Consider the following 18,266-nt stretch of genomic DNA (forward strand, 5'->3'; position numbering starts at 1 on the left):
TCTGTTTGGTTAACCTTTTATTTGCTAGAGTTTGGGAGTGGTGCATGGTAGAGATGAAAATGGAAGAAGGGATTCCCCTCCCATAAGTGACCTGAGGTGATCTCACAAAATGGTTCACTACTTCATCTGGAAAACTGCACAAAATCATGCATATCAAGAGGTTCAAATCTTCAGGTCCATTTTAAGAACACCCATGAAACTGCCCAGGCCATCAAGGGTATGCATATCCAGAAAGCCACCAAGTATCTGAAAGATGCCACTTGGCAGAAGCAGTGTGTGCCGTTCTGATGTTACAATGGTGGAGTTGGTATGTGTGCCCAGGCCAGACAGTGGGGTTGGACACAGGGTCAGTGGCCCAAAAAGAATGGTGAAATTTTGCTGCACATGCTTAAAAATGTAGAGAGTAATGCTGAACTTAAGAATTTAGATGTAGATACTCTGGTCATTGAGCCACATCCAGGTGAATAAAACCCCCAAGATGTTCTTCACTTACAGAGCTCATGGTCAAATTAACCCAGACATGAGCTCCCCGTGCCACATTGAGTTGATCGTTACTGAAAAGGAACAGATTGTTCCTAAGCCAGAAGAGGAAGTTGCCCAGAAGAAAAAGATACCCCACAAGAAACTCAAGAAAAAAAAAAAAAATTAGGGCTTGGGAATAAATTCAGCTTAAAATGCGAATAAAAGAAGAAGGGAGGATGAGGTTACGCAGAGTGATTAACAAATCCCTGAAAGTAAGAGATGGTTTTAGAGGTCAAAAAACCCTGAACGTGGGCAACAAAACAGGAAACAGTAAACCAGAAAATACTGAGAGGGAGTGAAACAAAAACAACATCAACTAGATTCTCCTGTTTCGCATTTTAATTAACAGCTTTATTGAGATACAACTCACATACCATAAAATTCACCCTTTTAACATGTACAATTCGATGGTTTTTATTACATTCACAGAGTTTTGCAAGCATCAACACTAATTTTAGAGCATTTTCATCACTCCAGAAACAAACCCCAGACCCATTAGCAGTCACTCCCCGTTCTTCCCTCCAACCAGCCCTGTTGATAAGTTGCCCTTGAGTTGATTCCAACTCATGGTGAACACGTGTGTCAGAGTAGGACTGTGCTCCATAGGGTTTTCAAGTTTGTGACCTTTCAGAATCAGATCACCAGGTCTGTCTTCTGAGACACTTCTGGGTGGTTTGGACTGCCAACCTTTTGGCTATTAGTCAAGCAATTAACTTTGCACCACCCGAAAAAACCAAACCCATTGCCATCAAAGTCAATCTATAGGACAGAATAGCGACCCTAGAGGACAGAGTAGAACTGCAGTACCCAGGGGCTTCTAATATATCTTCTGTCTTTATGGATTTGCCTATCCTTGATGTGTCATACAAATGGAAACATACAAAACGTTTTCTTTTAGAGTGGCTTCTTTCACTTGGCATTAATATTTTCCAAGTTCACGTTGTATGCGTTAGTACTTCATTGCTGAGAAATATTCCATTGTATGAATAGATCATATTTTGGTTATCCATCAGTTTATAGACATTTGAGTTACATTCACTTTTTGGTTATGAGGAATAATGCTACTGTGAACTTTATGTGAAGTTTTTGTTTGGACATGTTTTCAGTTCTCTTGGGAATGGAATTGTTGGACCATGTGGTAACTCAGTAACATTTTGAAGAACTGCCCAGTTGTTCCAGTCAGGTTTTGTTTCCCCTGCACCACCAAAACAGATCTTGTCACCAATGACTTCCACGTTGCTAGATCCAAATGAGCAAATTGTCAGTCCTCTTAATTTACCTATCAGTAGAAATAGAGTTTTATGAATTGTTACTTCCTTAAAAAAAAAATGTAAAGTTTTTATTATAGGAGTGTATGTGCATTGTAGAAAATTAGAAAATACAGCAAGGTAAAATATTAAAAATTAAAACAACATTCCTTTTATCCAGAGATCACCGCCCCTACCACCTGTCTTAGTCATCTAGTGCTGCTATAAGAGAAATGCCACAAGGGGATGGCTTTAACAAAGAGAAATTTATTTCTTCATAGTAAAGTAGGCTAAAAGTGCAAATGCAGGGTATCAGCTCCAGGGGAAGGCTTTCTTTCTTTGTCGGCTCTGGAGGAAGGTCCTCGTCCTCAATCTCCCCTGGTCAAGGAGCTTCTCAGGCACAGGGACCCTGGGCCCAAAGGATACACTCTGCTCCAGGTGCTGCTTTCTTGGTGGTATGAAGTCCCCAACTCTCCTTGCTTCCCTTTTCTCAAGAGAGAAAAGGTGGTGCAGGCCACGCCCCAGGGAAAATCCCTTTACATTGGATCAGGGATGTGGCCTGAGCAAGGACCACTGTAATTGTCTTTAATCACAGGCAGAGATTATGATTTACAACTCATAGGAAAATGAGTTATAAACCTATAACTTACAGGAAAATACATATATGCTTTTACTAAAATGAAGTCCTACTGTTCTGAAACAATCATCAAGTCAATAATCTTTACCTTCCAATTTCAGTAAATTTTAATCTAATACCCAAGCCAAATTCAGATACTCCGGGTTTGACTCCAGAATATTTTTTACAGCTGGTTTTTCCAAAGCAGTATCAGATCTAGGACTGTGCATTTTATCTTGCTGTAGAGTTCTTTAATTTATCAGAGTCTTCATTTTTTAATGACATTGATTCATTAAGAAACCAGTCAGTTGCCTGACTCCTTTTTTTCTTAATATTCTTTCGCTTCCAGACTACACCCCTCCTGCGTTATTGACTGCTCATGCTCAGCCTCCTTCTTGATTCTCTTCTCCCCTTGTTGATTCTCTTCTCCCCAACCTCTTAACATTTAAGTACCCCAGGTCTTGGCCATGGGCTTGCTTTTCTACTTATACTCACCCTCTTGGTGATCTCACCCAGTTTCATGGTTTTAAATAGTAGGTGCATACTCACAACTCAAATTTTTAGCTTTATTTCTACACCTCTTTCCTGGATATTTGCATAGCCAACTGCATATTTGATATCTCTATTATATGTCTAAGTCACTACTTCAAACTTACATTCAGAACTGAAACCTACATCTTTGTCCAAACCTGTTTCACCCACACTCATTTTAAATTTTAAAATTAGCTGGTGATAAATCCATTCTTTCAGTTGCTTATACCCTCAAAAAAACTTGTAGTCATACTTGACTTCTTTCACATCCCACATCCAATCTAAATCCTGTTGGTTCTACTTTCAAAATTGCTAAAATCCAACCACATTCTGTCAGCTCTGGACTAAATTATTGGTATCTTTGTAAATGGTTTCCCTTCTTCCACCCTTGCACCCATACAGCCTATTCTACAGCCAGATTGAATCTTTTAAAACAAAGTCATTTCTCATTGTCCAGCAGTGACTCTTCATTTCATGCAGTAAAATCCATTATGGTAAGGATTAGAGATCCATGGTGAGCAAACTGGATTAAGTACAAACTGGATTAACCTCCCTAAATATCCCTGATACACTGTCAGCCTCGTGTACCACTGGTTTTGCCTAGGCAGAGAGGTCATAAATTTTTCCTCGAAAGAAATGATTGGCCTGAGATCTGAAGGGAAAGTAGGAATTAAATAAGCAAAAGGGTAGAGGTAGGGGTGGAAGGACTTTCCCCAGAAGGGAAACAGCAAGCTGAAAGGTTCTAAAGCAGGAAACAGCACAGCATATGTGAAGAACTAAAAGACCAGTGTAGCTGGATGCTGTGTGAGGAGAGCATGGTCATGATGGCTGGAAGAAAAGGTTTTGTTGCTGAAGAGGTGGTTGAGTCCAATCTGGTCTTTATTCCTTTAAGGGCAATTTGATTTTTCTGCTTGAATGCTCATAGTATTTTTTTTTTTAATACTATCGAAATGTTAGATCCTGATTTTTCTGCTTGAATATTTGTGTTTGTCTTCAGACTGTGATTCAAAAGTTCTATTGGATTTCTCCAACAACACAATGAGTCCTTTCAACTGCCTACACAGGCTTTTCTTCTTTTAAGTATCTTATTATTGCTTCTGACCCATTTATTATTGGCTTTCCTTCAGGAAAAGGAATTATCCGTATGTTAGCCCTCTGATCTCAGTTCTCTTTTACTCTCCATTGTCAGAAAGTTATTCATATCATTCATTATATTTTTAATTGCATCCATTCTTTTTTTTTAATATTTCCGTTTGGTTAATTTCAGTTCCATTACTGTGTATTTGGTTTCTTTGTATTCTTTCCTTATTTGATGTGTACATTTGTGTTTTTTCTCCCCACTCTTCCCAATTGAACAGCAGTCATTCAGTTTAGGTAGGTGTTATGGATTGAATTGTGTTCCCCCAAAAAATATGTGTTGCAAATCCTAAACACTATGCCTGTGGTTATAATCCCATTTGGGAGTGGGTTGTCTCGTTGTGTTAATGAGACAGGATTAGTATAGGATGTGTCTTAAATCAATCTCTTTCGAGATATAAAAGAGATTAAACAAGCAAGCAGGAGAAGCAGGGATGGGGAAAGAGAGAAGCCAAGCCACATGAAGATCACCAGGAGAAGAAGCTCAAAAGAGACAAGGGTTTCCTCCAGAGCCAATAGAGAAAGTCTTCCCCTAGAGCCAGCATCCTGAGTATGGACTTCTAGCATCTTAAACTGTGAGAAAATAAATTCATTTGTTACAGCCACCCACTTGTGGTAGTTCTGTTATAGCAGCACTAGATAACTAAGACAATGGGATTGACACCCCTCAGCTCCCAGAGTAAGCCCTGACTCATCTAAACCAGAGATTTGCAAACTCAGTTCAGGCTACCCTGTCTCAGTAATTTGTTCTTGGCACTCCTAGGCTGTGTTTACTAGTTAAGTCCAAATAATATAACAAGTATTTAGGTCTTGTATTAGTTTTCTATTGTTGCATGACCAATCACCACAATTTAGCAGCTTAAAACAAAAACACAAAGACACAATTCTGTAGGTCAGAATTCCAGATAGGCTTGGTTGGGTTCTCTGTTTAAGGTCTCACAAAGCTGAAATCAAGCATCAACTAGTTTGAGCTCTTACCTGGAAGCCCTGGGGAAAAATCTACTTTCAAACTCATTCAGGTTGTTGGCAGAATCCAGTTCCTGTGGTTGCAGGACTGAGGTCCTCATTTTCCTGCTGGCTGTCAGAGGGTCATCAGTCTCAGCTCCTAGAAGTTGTTCTCCAGCCCTTGCATAAGGCCCCCTCTTGCTTCAAAGCCAGCAAGAGCCCATCAAATTCTTCTCACACTTTGAATCTCTCCGACTTCCTCTTCTGCCACCAGCCATAGAAAACTCTCTGCTTTTAAGAGGCTTTTCTAATTAGATTAGACCCATTCAGATTATCTCTCTTTTGCCATATAACAACATAATCATGGCTGTAATATCTCATATTTGCAGGTCTCACCCACACTCAAGGGGAAGGAGGGAATTATACAAGGGCAAGGGTCATCGGGCAGGTCATTCTTAGAATTCTACCTATTGCAAGTCCTAATATCTTAGCCATTTGAAAAAATACATGAAGTAAAAACATTTTTATTTCATTCTTAAAAACTTAGAATGATGTGCCTGCAGCTGACTACTGCAATTGCTGTCAATAAGTTGTGCACCTGTAAAAAGTTGAACTGGCAAAAGTGTGATAGATACTCTTACAACAATGGCAAAAAAAAAAAGAGTAGCTGCTAAGGCTGCTTATGTACAACCAAAAGCCTCATGGGATTTGGCTCCTTGGTTCAGAAGTTTAGGGTCATAGTTTCATGGGACAACCCACTTAATTGGCCTAATAACACTTTTAGTGCTTCTGCTCTACCTGTTTAGTTTGTTGTGTAGTGCCTACGGTCTTAGAGGCTTGCAAGCAGCCATCCAAGACACGACAACTCATCTCTATTCTTCAACAGAGGAAGAATGAGAGTCAGGAATAGGAGAAGGATATGGAATGTGTGGCTATTTGCCTCCATGAATAACTGCCACCTTCTTTGCACAAGACCAGAAGGACTAGATGGTGCCCAGCTGCCATTACCAAACATATTGATCAAAGATTCTATATAAGAATCCTGATCAAAAGGGGAAAATGCAGAATAGATTGAAAATTCTCATGGACTCTAGGCTTTCTGGAGCCATGGAGGCTGAATGAAACCCTAAAATTACTGTCCTGAGATAATCTTTAAATCTTAAACCAGGGATATTCCTTGAAGTCTTCTTGAAACCAAATAGTAGTTTAGCTTAACTAGTAAAGAATGTCTGCCTTGAGCATTTTGATTTTTCAAGATCCATATGGGATCAAACTGACAACAGCAACTCAAAATATAAGATAGAAAACTTAGGCAGTGAATTTATGTTAATGGGGGAGGAACAATTCAGAAAAGGAGGATGAGAGTGGTTGCACAACTTGAAGAATGTATTCAATGTCACTGAACGACAATAGCAAAATAAATAAAATAAAAAAGAATGATGTGCCTGTTGGGCAATGCACAGTTTCTCAGACTTCACAATCAACTTAGACACTGCCACCCTCGATTCCTGTTCCATATTAATTGAATGCAGTGCTTGCTTTTTATCACAGCAATTAACAGCAACAAAAAAAACCCAGCTTTGCAAAGATAGGACATATATATGCAGATGGCACCACCTTGCTTGCTAAAAGTGAAGAGGACTTGAAGCACTTACTGATGAAGCTTAAAGACCATAGCCTTCAGTATGGATTACACCTCAACATAAAGAAAACAAAAATTCTCACAAGAGGGCTGTTAAGCAACATCGTGATAAATGGAGAAAATATTGAAACTGTAAAAGATTTTATTTTACTTGGGTTCCACGGTCAACGCCCATGGAAGCAGCAGTCAAAAAAATCAAACAATGCATTGGATTGGGCAAATCTGCTGCAAAAGATCTCTTTAAATTGTTAAAAAGCAAAGATGTCACCTTGAAGACTAAGGTGCACCTGACTCAAGCTGTGGCATTTTCAATTGCCTTATATGCATGTGAAAGATGGACCATGAATAAGGAAGAGCAAAGAAGAATCGATGCATTTGAATTATGGTGTTGGCAAAGAATATTGAATATACGACAGGCTGCCAGAAGAACGAAGAAATCTGCCTTGGAAGAAGTACAGCCAGAATGTTCATTAGAAGTGAGGATGATGAGACTTCGTCTCAAGAACTTTGGACATGTTATCTATCGGGAGGGACCAGTCCCTGGAGAAGGACATCATGCTTGGTAGAGTAGCCAACCAACCCAGTGCTGTCGGGTCAGTGAAAAAGAGGAAAACCCTCAACAAGATGGATTCACATAGTGGCTGCTACAACAGGCTCAAGCATAATAACGATTGTGAGGATGGCGCAGGATCGGGAAGCGTTTCCCTCCGTTGTACATAGATAAGGTCCCTATGAGTTCGAACCAACGCAATGACACGTAACAACAACGTTTAATGTTGAAAATGTGAACTGCTGATTCTCGTTTGCAGTAGTTATGTTCTATAGAGTTGCCGCTAACACAATTAACAAATACTGTACCATTGCTTTAGGGGAAATACAGGGTGAGGTCCCTGTAAGCCCCCGGTCACAACATTCTTACTAACCAATAAATACATAACCTTGTTATATGTGTGTTTCTGCTTAAAAACACACTTTAATATGTATGTTGTTGATCCATTAACACTGAGCTCTTGGTGAACTGCACTATAACTCATGCCTGAACTAAGCTTATCTAACACGTATTTTCTCCATAAGGCATGTCACAACCTGCTTGTGCTTAGGAATACTAGACAGCATTTCAACATTATTCTTGGGGGCAATTTTAAACAGTGAAATCACCCACAAAAAACAGAAAAATGCAAAAATGTACTAAATTGACCACAAAAGGACATCTATTTATGGAATGAGAGGTAAAACAAGAAAGCAGAGCCTCACCTTTTTTCCACCTCAGCTAGGAATGTGCATGTTAGGCAATTCACATTTTTCACTGCATGCCTGTGAATGACTGAGAAAGTGCCACAAGTATTGATTTTGCTGTTTATAAATTTTTAGTGAATAGGTGAATTCCCAAATACAGAATCCATAAATAATAAGGATTGACTGTACCTTGAGCTAGTGGTTTGTGCAGTATCTGGCAGATACTGAGTATTACCCTCAAAAAATCAAAATACCTCGTTACATCTCCGTAAGTTTTATCTGGTGTCTTGGGGGCCCCTCAGTGCACAATTTGGGAACTGCAGGGCTAAACCACTTAATGTAGTTTCTTTCCAGTACTTTTGTAGCTTGTGACATTCTTCTGGCCACAGGGATTGGTTCAGGGGTGGTCTTATCATGCTTCTTCTAGGAAATTTGGGACATAGATATTTTTTCTCCTTCTGAATTGTGTGATACGCAGAAAATGGCTGGGACTGAGGTAGCTATTTTGCCATCAAGAGGGAAGCCAGCATGAAGATGAAGCTGACACATGAAGGAGCACAAAATCAAGAGAATCACGAAGAACATGGAGCTGGAATCCTTATGCTACCACCTGTGAAGCCATGCCTGTTGTTGTTATTGTTATTGGGTGCTGTCAAGTTGATTTCAACTCATAGTGAACCCATATGACATGGTAGAACTTCCTTATAGAGTTTTCTTGGCTGTAATTTTTACAGAAGCAGATCACCAGGTCCTTCTCCCATGGAGCTGCTAGGTGGGTTCAAAGCGCCAACCTTTTGGTTAGCAGATGAGCGCTTAACTGTTGCACCACCAGGGCTCCTTGAAACCATGCCTACCCCTGGATTTTTTAGTTACATGATCTAGGGTTTAAGACAATTAGAATAGTTTTTTCCCTAACTTCAGTCACTCATTTGACAAATATTTATGAAGTCCCTGCTTTATGCCAGGCATTTTTTTAGGTACTACGAATAAGTGGTGAATGAAGCAAAGTCTCTGTCCTCATGTAAATTAAGTTCTAGTAAGGAAGAATGAAAATGAAGAGTTATATAATTATAGAGACTGGGAAGTGGTATGTAGAAAAAGAAAGCAGGGCAAAGGGTTGGAGAGTGACAGGTTGTGACTATTTTAGATAGGTAGTCAATGAAAGTGTCTGAGGAGGTGTCGTTTGAGTTGAGACCTACTGGTGAGAAGTGATTATTGCAAAATTTTGAGGGAAGAGCATTGCAAGTGGACCTAGCTATAACAGTAAATGTCCTGAAGTAGGACTGAGTTTGCCTTGTTCCAGGAACAGAAAGAAGATCAGTGTGATCATAGTAAATGAGAGGAAACATTGTAAGAGATGAAGTTTAAAAGGTGGGCATAGGCCAGTATATGTAGAGAATTATAGAGCATAGTGAGGGAAGCCATTGGAGGACTTTAAGCATGGAGGGATATAGTTCTCTTTATGTGTTTAAAATAAAACAAATACGATCACACAATAATAAGATATGATTTTTCACTATTTTCCAGTAGTTGCTGCTTTGCAGGTACTAACTCATCTAATGCTCACAAAAATCTTCCGATGTACGTTTGTGTCTGAATCATATAGGTAAAGAAACTGAGGCAATTTGGCCAAGATCACTGCATGCTGTGAAGTAAGTGCATAGGGGGAGTAAAAATTAATCCATTAGGAGGCCATTTCAGAGGTTGAAGTGAAAGATGATGGCTTGGACCCAAGCGGCAGCATTGAGCATGATACAAATGTCTAGAGCATATTTTGAGGAAAACAGCTGCTAGACTTGTGACTGGATTGGATGTGAGGTAGGGGGAAAAATAATTGAGGAAGATTCATAAGTTTTTCACCTGAGGAATTGGGTGAATAGTATATATTAGATGAATATACAATATAGTAGTATATAATAAAAAAAAAGAGAGTATTAAATGAGTTATATTTATAAATCCTTAAATAGTGTCTGTTAAGACAGAGAAGACAGGAAAGGAGTGAACTGCAGTAAAACCATGATTTCAGCTTTGGACATGTCACATTTAAAAGTTTAATGGGCTCCCTAGTAAGGATGACAGGTAGGAAATTGACTATAGCACTCTGAAGCTCAGAGGGAAAGTTAGGACTAGGAGATGCATAATTAAGGTTATTGGTAAATAGGTATTTAAAGTAACAGGCTGGATAAAATCATCTAAGGAGATTGTATGAACAGGGAAGAAATGAAATTGTGGGCTCCTCTCTGAGTACATTTAAAAGTTGGGGAACAAAGGACAATCTTACATGAATTTTGAGGTTTGGAAGAAGAGTATTAAATGAGTTATATTTATAAATTCTTAGAATAATGTCTGACCCATAGTAAGTATTACGTGTTTGTTAAATAAAATAAATTCAACTAAAATCATCCTAAAGAAATATTCCATCCATCTTCCATTTCTTTTCATTTTTCTACCTTTTCGTTTCAGCCTACTTTCTCCTTTTCTTTCTTACAAAGGCTTTGATGCTCATGAAATCAAGTACCCATACTTCTTCCGACATTGTATTTCATGATACTGAATATGTGGCTTGAATCCTTTACAGCAAAATTCTTCAAAGTTTGTCTATACTGATGGTCTCGAATACCAATCCTCTCATCCTCAAATTCACTCAAATTAGAGTTTTATCTTCACCACTTCACTAGAGTTGCCATTGTTAAGGTCTTCAATAAGCATCATTTTACTAAATCTAATGGTCAATTCTTTATCTTACTTGATCTGCCAGTGGCATTTGACATTTTTTATCTTTGTATCTTTATTGAAATATGTACTTTGCTTGGCTTCCAAGACACCATATTCTCCTTGTTTTCCAACTGCCTAAATGGTTGCTCCTCAGTTTCTTTGGCTGGTCCTTCCTCTTCTCCATGACATCCTCCTGTTGCAATTACTTAGAGTTCAGTGCTTGTATGTCTTTTACTTTCCATCTATATCACTCATGTGATAATCTCATTCGGTTCTCACGGATCAAAATATCTATATGCAGGAACTCTCCTTTGAACTACAAAATTGTATAACCAGCAGCCTCCTTGACAGTTTCACTCGAAGGTTTAGTGTTGTTAGGTGCTGTCAAGTTGGCTCCAACTATAGTGAAGGAATGAAATGTTGCCCTGTCCTGAGCCATCTTCATGATCACTGCTATGTTTGAATCCATTTCTTTTGCTATTGTGTCACTTGATCTCGTTGAGGGTTTCCCTCGTTTTCTCTGACCTTCTACTTTACCAACCGTCATGTCCTTTTTCTAGTGATTGTTATTTTTCCTGATGACATGTCTGAAGTAAGTGAGCCAAAGTCTTGCCCTTTACGTGTAAGGAATATTCTGGTTGTATTTCCTCTAAAACTGATTTGCTCATTTTTCTGGCAGTCCATGATATATTCAATATTCTTCACCAACACTCGCATTTCAAATGCATCAGTTCTTCTTTTGTCTTCCTTTTTCATTGTCCAGCTATCAAATGCGTATGAGGCAATTGAAAAGACCATGGCTTGTGTCAGACAGATCTTACTCATCAAAGTGACATCTTTGTTTTTGAAAACTGTAAAGAGGCACATTTGCCCAGTGCAATACGTTGTTTGATTTCTTGACTGTTGCTTCTATATATGTTGATTGTTGATCCAAGTAGAATGAAATCATTGACAAACTTCAGTTTCTTTCTTATTTGTCATGATTTTGTTTATTGGTCCAGTTGTGGGAGCTTTGGTTTCCTTCAGGTTCAGGCATAATCCATACTGAAGGCTATAGTCTTTGACCTTCATTAATAAGTGCTTCAAGTCGTCGTCATTTTTAGCAAGCAAAGTTGTGTCATTAGCATATTGCAGGTTGTAAATGAGTCTTCCTCCAATTCTGATGCCGTGAATTCTTCGTGTGGTCCAGCTTCTCAAATTGCTTGTTAAGCAAATAATCTGAACAAATCTGAACAAATAATCCGCATTAAAAGTCAGGTGGGCATCTAAGGACTTCTGGCCAACATGGTGCTATAGACAGAAGCACCACGCTGTCCCTCCACAGCAAAGACTTGAAAAACTAAGCAGAGACAAACATCAGTCCTGGAACCTGAAGTGTCAAATGAAGAAATAACTTACCCAAGCACCAAATGAAATAAGAAATTAACAGAGAACAGAGAGCAAGGAGAGATATGTGCAGAGGTCCCCTATCAGCTAAGGCAGCAGGGATTCACCATCTTGGACTCCTGTCAGAGATTGGCAGAAAGGAAGCAAAGGAAAGCAGCTTCACCGAGCTCGCAGCAGGAGACAGAGCACCTGGTAACAAGTGATACACATTTTCCCACCCCCCCATCCTCTCCTCACTTCTCTACCTCCATGCACTGCCAGCCAGGAAGCGCAGCCTCCATGCCACTTTGATTCGCCCCACCCACATCACAGATCTGCAGCAGGGAGTACGGGAAGGCAGCTTCACGAAGTTCCCAGCAGGAGACAGAGCACCTGGTAACCAGTGATATACGCTTTCCTAACCCCCACCCTTGTTCTCCCACCCCCACCCTCCTCTGCTTCCCACTGGCCACAGTCTCTTGGCCCAGAAGCAACTGCTTCCACCCTGAATCAGGTGGATTCACTCCACCCACACTGGCCAGCTCCTTGAGTGCCATTTTCAGTCGCTGGCGTGGCTTTTTTCTTTTGGTTTCTTCCATGCCTCCCACCACCTGCTCCACCTTTGTCTCGAACCCCTGGCTCTGTGTGCCATTTTTGCTTCCTCTTGAAATGCTGTGAAACACGACTCGACTGGGGAACCACTCCCCCAGCCTGCTGCACCATGCTGGTGAAATCCCTAAGGCTTTTATTTTTGCTTTGTTTAGTTTAGTTTGTTTTCTTTTTCTTTTCTGGGCTTGGGAGCCACTTCTAGCTGGGCTGCACTGCACAGCTTAGGAGCCACTCATCCAATCTGTGCAGCTGCCTAGGTGAGATCTCTGGGTGCATTTCTTTTTATTCCTTTCTTTATTTCTTGTTTTCCTTTCTGTCTTTCTTCATTTCTCAGTTTTCATCTCTCTATACTTACCTTCTTTTCCTGTCTCCTGAATTCCTGGCCCTGTGTGACACCTATACCCCCTCTACCCAGACTATATTGTGCACCCTGGGAGGCACTTTCCTGTTTTTTTTAGCTGCACAAGTGGGACCCCTGGGGCTTTTCTTTTCTTTTTTCCTTCCAAATTTTTATCTAGTTTTTTTTTTTTCTCCATTCCTCAGTTTCTCATCTCTCTACTCCAACAGCAAGCTCCCTTAGCACTCTTTTTTTTTTTTTTTTGGCTCCTGGTTCTCTTTCCTCTCTCTCATCTTTCCCATACCCATATTAGCTCCACATATCACAGTCTTCCCCCTCCTTCCTGCCTACTTGCCCTGTGTGCTGAACACCATACTCCCAAGCAGCACAGGCACAGCCTATTGGAACCTGCCCAGCACTGATTCCTGGCCCACCCTATCGGCCCTAGTACATGTCACAAAAAAGCTTCCCAGCCCCTCCCCTTCAGCTGGACATACCCTGCTGCACCATAGCTGAGCAATTGACCTACCCATCAGACAAGGAGGTGAAAAGTATCAAGACCACAGATGAGTAAACAACAAAGAATGCACAGCCCACCTGCTCAGACATAACCAAACAAAAAAGCAGGATGAAACAAACAGATTTACAATCAATAAATGAAGAAATTAGCTACTGAATGTCCTGAAGACAGCAGACAATATCAAATCATATTAAAAAAAACAGGACCGGAAGCTTCCAGTAGGCGTCCAAAATAAAACACCAGATGAGCTTCCAGTAAAAAAGAAAAGGCACTAGAACTGCCTGACAGGGAGTTCAAATCTCTAATATGCAGAGCTATCCAAGAGTTGAAACAAAAAGTAGACAAAAATGAAAAAATTGACAAATTCATGGAAAAGGCAAACAAATTCATGGAAAATGCAGGAAAAAATGGAAGAATTCAGGAAAATAATATTGGAACAAAATGCCAAAATAAATTCACAACTAGAAATCATACAAAAACAACAATTAGAAATCCAAAAGATAAACAACAAGATTTCAGAAATGGACAGTGTCATAGAAGGCCTAAGGAGTAGGTTTGAAATGATGGAATACAAGATTATTGAAATTGAAGACAAACATTTGGATACAACTCCGCTTCAGGAAAAATCAGAAAAAAGAATGAAGAAAAATGAAGAAAACATGAGAATTGTGTGGGATACACTCAAAAGCAAAAATCTGTGAGTGATTGGAATTCCAGAACAGGTAGAGAAAACAAAAAACACAGAGAGGATCCTTGAAGAATTGCTGACAGAAAACTTCCCTAACATCATGAAAGATGAAAAGTTGACCATCCAAGAACCCCACATAGGATAGACCCCAAAATAAAATCACCAAAGCATATCATAATCACACTCACTAAAACTAAAGACAAAGAAAGAATCCTGAGAGCAGGTCAAGAAAAAAGAAAAGTCACATACAGAGGGGAAACAATAAGACTATGTCCTGATTATTCAGCAGAAAACATGCAGTCAAAAAGGCAATGAGATAGACGCATAAAACCTTGAAAGAAAAAAATTCCCAACCAAGAGTAATATATCCTGCAAAACTCTCATTCCAATATGATGGTGAAATTAGGACATTTCCCGATAAACAGCAATTAAGGAAATATGTAAAAACCAAACCAAACTTACAAGAATTATTAAAGGGAGTCCTTTGGTTTGAGAGCAAACTTCAGACCACAGCCTGAATCTAGGATGCAAGATCGTACCACCCATACACCAACCTAGGAAATGAACTCTCAAGGACTATCCAAAACCAAAAGAATTACAACAGGGAACCAGAAAGGTTAATCTGTAAATGTAACAATGTCAGAAAAATAAAAGGGAATAAATGGTATAGGTATAGAACTTTCTAATGGAGAGGAAGGCCAGGTGATACAAAGTAATAAAAGACTGGTTCAAACCTAGGAAGATAAGGGTAAATTTCAAAGTAACCACAAAGAAAGTTAACACACCTACTCACCAAAATAAAGAAGAGAAACATAAAGTCTCAGTAAAAACAAAATCTACAAAAACTAAAATAAAAAATGAAAAAGGAGTCCACAAACAAAAGGAATTCAGCACAGGAGAGCAAGAGGAACAAAGAAAATGTCAGCACCACAAAAAAAAGCCCTACAAAATGACAGCAATAAACTCACACCTATCAATAATTACACTGTATGTAAATGGCCTAAATGTACCCATAAAGAGACAGAGTGACAGAATGGATTAAAAAAACAGGGTCCAAAAATATACTGTCTACCAGAGACACACCTTAGAGACAAGGATGTAAATTTATTTTTTAAAAAATGTCTAATGGTCATCTAAATATTCAGGTGATCCCAACACAGATTTTGATTACCACCCTTACCCAAAACTTGCCTTAAGCAAAGACTTTCCCATCTCAGTTAGTGACAAGTACAGGCTTCCACTGCTTGGGAGGGGGACGGTGGTAACTTGGAGTTCAACTTGTTTTCTCTGTTTTTCTTATATCCTACAGCCAGTCTGTTAGGAAATTCTCTTGGTTTATATTTAATTATGCTTGGAATCTGATCACAGCTCACTTCTACTGTGACTTTACTGTGACTATCTTGCATTACTTCTCATCTGGATTATTGACATAAGCAACTAATAATCTCCCTGTTCCCACCAGTGTCCTCATATGTCCTGTCCTCAGCACAATAGTCAATGTGATTTTACTAATGAATAAAATATTTATTAACAGATACAAATGAGGAGAGAAAAAGAACCCAATAGAAAAATGGGTAAAGAACATGAAGATTCAATCAACCAAAAACAAAAAAGACGCAGAAATGCCTTCAAATATATGAAAAATGTTCAAATTCACTCAAAATTAAAGAAATACAAATTTAAACCACTCAAACACCATTTCTCATTTATGAGACTGGTAAAAAATTTTAAAATATGATGACATATTCTTTTGGCAAATCTGGGGGGGATATAGGCACTTTCATACATTGTTGATGAGAATGCAAATTGGTGTAATTCTCCTGGATGGAAATTTGGCAATACCTAACAGAATTACATATGTTCTTACCATTTAACAAAGTAACTCCATTTCTACGATTCTATCCTGAAAATAAACCTTCAACAATATAAAAGTATATATGCAAAAGTTTATTAATTGCAGTGTGGTTTTTAATGGCAAAGTATTAAAAACAAGTTAAATGCCCATTCATAAGAGAGTAGATGAATAAACTACGTAATGCCTACATATTATGTAACTGTAAGAAAAGAATGAAGAAGAGCCCTGTGAACTGATATGGAATGATTTCCAAGACATACCCTAAAATGAGAAAAAAAAAAAAAAAAGCACAAAAGGGCATTTATATTGTAGCATCTACAGTATGCTACTCTTCATGTAAGAAAGAAGGGATATGAGAAAATACTCATTTGTACAAAATAAATATAGGAAGGACGAATGAAAAACTAGTTTGTTATCTACAGGGCATAGGTGGGAAAGGGACAGGCAGAAGATTTGGAATGGGTTTTTATTGTTGATGTTAAGTTCTGTCGAGTCGATTCCAACTCCTAGCAACCCCGTGTGGCACAGTTGAACTTCCCCACAGGGTTTTCTAGGCTGTGATCTTTACAGGAGCAAATCACCAGATCTTTCACCCACAGAGCCACTCGGTGAGTTCAAACCACCAACCTTTAGGTTAGGAGCTGAGTGCTTATCTGTTGCATCGCCAGAGCTCCTTTGGGAATGAGTTAGCAGGGATGAAATGCAGTAACGTTTCTGTGATTATATCTTTTGGTGTAGGTCTGACTCTTAGAATCATAGTAATGTCTTACTTATGCTTCACATATTCCCAAAATAAACAAATGATTATAGCCAGCCAGGAAATAGGAAGGACCCAAAATGGAATATGAACAGAAATCTTTGTTAACAGTCCTCTTCCTCAGCACTTTAAATATGTCAATTCTCTGCCTTCTGGCTTCCAAGATTTCTGAGGAGAAATTACCACTTAATCTCATTGAGTATCCCTTGTATGTGATAATTGCTTCCCTAGCTGCTTTCAAGACTCTATCTTTGGTTTTCAAGAGTAGTGATTATAATGAGTCTTGGTTTGGATCTCTTTGTATTTATCCTACTTGGTGTTTATTGAGTTTCCTGGATTTTAAAATTCATGTCCTTTTTGAATTTGGAAAGTTTTCTGTCATTTCATCAAATATTATTTATGACCCTTTCTCTTTCTTCCAGGATTCTTGTCATGCATAGTTAGGTTTTGCTCAGCTTTATTGATACTTTTACTTTTTGCTCTTCACACTCAATGATTGTGATTGCCTTATCGTTTAGTTTACTGATTCTTCTGAAAGCTCAAATCTGCCGTTGAGCCCTTCCACTAAATTTTTTATTTCAGTTGTATTGTTCAGCTCCAGCAATTCCGTTTGGTTCATTTTTATAGTGCTCATCTCTTTGTTGATATGCTTGGTCTTGTTTTTGAAGTCCAATTTATTTTTATTTTTTAAATAATTTTTATGGTGCTTTAAGTGTAAGTTTACAAATCAAGTCAATCTCTCACACAAAAACTTACATACACCTTGCTACATACTCCCAATTACTCTTTTTTTTTTTTTTTTAATGAGAGAGCCTGCTCCCTCCCTCCACTTTCTCTTTTCGTGTCCATATTGCCAGTTTCTAACCCCCTCTACCCTCTCACCTCCCTTCCAGGCAGGAGATACCAACATAGTCTCAGGTGTCCACCTGATCCAAGAAGCTCACTCCTCACCAGCATCCCTCTCCAACACATTGTCCAGTCCAGTCCATGTCTGAAGAGTTGGCTTCGGGAATGGTTCTTGTCCTGGGCCAACAGAAGGTCTGGGGACCATGACCACCAGGGTCCGTCTAGTCTCAGTCAGACCATTAAGTCTGCATTTTTATGCGAATTTGGGGTCTGCATCCCACTGCTCTCCTGCTCCCTCAGGGGTTCTCTGTTGTGTTCCCTGTCAGGGCAGTCATTGGTTGTAGCCGGGCACCATCTAGTTCTTCTGGTCTCAGGATGATGTAGTCTCTGGTTCATGTGAACCTTTCTGTCTCTTTGGCTCCTGATTACCTTCTGTCCTTGATGTTCATTCTCCTTTGATCCAGGTGGGATGAGACTCATTGATGCATCTTAGATGGCTGCTTGCTAGCATTTAAGACCCCAGGCGCCACTCTTCAAAGTGGGATGCAGAATGTTTTCTTAATAGATTTTATTATGCCAATTGACTTAGATGTCCCCTGAAACCATGGTCCCCAAACCCCTGCCCCTGCTTCGCTGGCCTTTGAAGCATTCAGTTTATTCAGGAAACTTCTTTGCCTTTGGTTTAGTCCAGTTGTGCT

The 18,266-nt window shown here is 39.3% G+C and overlaps 1 protein-coding gene and 1 pseudogene across 1 annotated transcript in view; one reads left to right on the plus strand and one right to left on the minus strand.

The window, feature by feature from the left end:
- Positions 1–18,266, minus strand: part of RBM15 (RNA binding motif protein 15) — a 1,133,685-nt gene that overhangs the window by 297,990 nt on the left and 817,429 nt on the right. The gene's annotated exons all lie outside the window — the stretch shown is intronic.
- Positions 136–649, plus strand: LOC126071402 (60S ribosomal protein L17-like; annotated as a pseudogene).

The sequence above is a fragment of the Elephas maximus genome, chromosome 3, assembly GCF_024166365.1.
Source record: "Elephas maximus indicus isolate mEleMax1 chromosome 3, mEleMax1 primary haplotype, whole genome shotgun sequence".
In the NCBI taxonomy this organism is placed as follows: Eukaryota; Metazoa; Chordata; class Mammalia; order Proboscidea; family Elephantidae; genus Elephas; species Elephas maximus.